The 2,500-nt window shown below is 34.3% G+C and overlaps 1 non-coding gene across 1 annotated transcript; it reads right to left on the bottom strand.

The window, feature by feature from the left end:
- Positions 1–127: 127 nt before the first annotated feature.
- Positions 128–199, bottom strand: Trnap-agg. The gene has a single exon. It is a non-coding gene; the product is annotated as a tRNA-Pro (tRNA).
- Positions 200–2,500: the final 2,301 nt, after the last annotated feature.

Below are 2,500 nucleotides of genomic sequence, written 5' to 3'. Positions count from 1 at the left end.
CATTCACATTTGTATATAAAGTATGACATAGTTAACAAGTACATGTGTGTACAGTCATCTGGTTACTAACTATTGCTATATCAGACTGTATTCTCATATTTTGTTCCATCATTCGAAAAATACATATGGGCCTGACCGGGATTTGAACCCGGGACCTCTCGCACCCTAAGCGAAAATCATACCCCTAGACCATCAGGCCGTTCTGTAGAGATAGCTGAAAAAAGAAAGTTAGTCTAGACTGTGAGTTCCTTCACCTACACTCTGGTTAGCGGTATTGGTCCCGCCCACTTCCGCTACTCATTATGACCAGCGTAGCACTAGGTTATATTTACATTTACAACTTACTAATCAGGCCGTTCTGAAATATGCTACTAGAAAGTCAGATAGAACTTCCTGCGCGCTCCCTCCAGCTAATGGTCACTGAACTCCGCGCACACCCACTTATCGCCTAAAAGTATTACATTCCACTACTGGAATATTAACAGACTGGAACTCCAGTAATTATTACTATTTTTGTGTGTATGTGCATTTTTTTTTTTTTTTTTTTTTTGGGGGGGGGTCTTTTATCGTTTGGTGAGATTGTCTCCTGAGCTCTCTTTAATTTCTCGCCAGGCAAAATAGACTGCAGGGAGTAGCAAATGTCAATGGAACGTTATAAATAGACTTTTGAACCGGGGAAAACAGTCATAACAAATTATATTAAAAATCAACGACGCCGACGCAGAAGATAATAAATCAATTCAATATCTATTTCTCTACAGATAATTAGTACACGCCAGAACAGTCGATCACTGCAGGCAAATTTTCTCGATGACAAAATGTTTAATAACTTCACGACTGAGACTGCAGAGGCTGAACTAATGAACACAGGTAAACAATGGAAAAAGTTCTCTCCAGGCAGGGGTATAGCATATTACACATCATTCCGGAAATTGCCCCACCTTCGTTGCATACCATTCCGAATTATACCCTAATAAACTTAAGATTGTCTAAGTCATACCCATGGCGAAGACAGGATATAAACATTTTTTAAGCAGTTTCAATATCATTCAATATCAATAAGCTTCAAAAAGCCAAAATTATGTGCACTTTTATATCATATCAAGCCTATGTTAGATGTTAAAACATTGATATCAATATATTATCTATTAATATATCCTTGTTTGTCTTAGTATGTGGTATGGGTAGGAGAAACAAAAGTAATACGGACAATGACAGGTCTAGCAAGGTAGATGTTTGTGTGTGTGTGTGTGTGTGTGTGTGTGTGTGTGTGTGTGTGTGTGTGTGTGTGTGTGCGCGTGTGCGTGTGTGTGTACACCAGATCTGAAGGGGATTCTATTCAATAATTTTTAGTTGTAATCGCAATTTCTGTGTTATTGTTGTAAAGGAAAGAGATTCTGACACAAATATAAACTATCAATACAGCTTGATATAAATACTGACCTCACGGATCTTAATCCAAACACAAAAATGGGAGGCGTATGATTTGCTTCGCAGTTTCGGAACAGGATTGATAAAATTCAAGAACCAGATTTTGTGACAGATGGCAAAACGGTCTATTATATTTATTGAATAATAGAAAACCTCTATCACTAAATAGGTTTACTGAAAGAAGTGACTTTTTGGTGTATAATAGGGTTTCGCGTTCCCTTCCCTGTGGCGATGTCATCAGGCAAAGAGCAAGTTGAATGCATGATATCCTTTCTTTGCGTGTTGGCGTTCTTCGGCTTTAATTAATCCAGGAAGTGGGGAAGTCGATGAAGCGAGTAAAGTGCACTTTGAGACTTGGAAAATGATATCAAACATATTCTTACTGTATCACTTTTCTTGGTCTCAGAGCATTCAGGGTAATTAGATTTCAGTTCTTTGTCCAGATCATCTGAAGCCAATTATTTATGTATTCTTTTCTTTTTGAGTTTATACTGTTTAGTAAATTAAACACAGATTCTGCTCCTTCTCGTACGTTTTTTTTTGTGATGATTCGCAATTATCTGTTATATATGTTTATTCACCTGTTTTATTCATAAAATTAGCAGTGATATTTTATGCAAATTTCATATCAAATTGCCCAACTCTGATTACAATAGTTTAACTTTTATCATTATAATGTGTCATATTTTTTAATCCACCGTCTCACTTTTGACCTTTTTATAAAACCTGTGATAATTACACTAGGTGCCTGACCTTTAAAATAAAATAAAAAGAGGAAAAAAAATATATCTATACATACACACACCCACACCCACACACATATACATATACTCATATATGTATACATATACTCATATATGTATACATATACATAGTATATACATACATATATATATATATATATATATATATATATATATATACACACACATATGCACACATATCTATATATATATACACATACAGTATATATATGTATATATACTGTATGTATATATTTGTAAGGTATATATTTATATATATACTATGTATATATATGTATATATATGTATATATATATATATATATA

Source organism: Penaeus chinensis, chromosome 2 (assembly GCF_019202785.1).
Source record: "Penaeus chinensis breed Huanghai No. 1 chromosome 2, ASM1920278v2, whole genome shotgun sequence".
Lineage (NCBI taxonomy): Eukaryota > Metazoa > Arthropoda > Malacostraca > Decapoda > Penaeidae > Penaeus > Penaeus chinensis.
The sequence above is the reverse complement of the archived record's forward strand: the minus strand, read 5'-3'. Positions and strand labels throughout refer to the sequence as shown.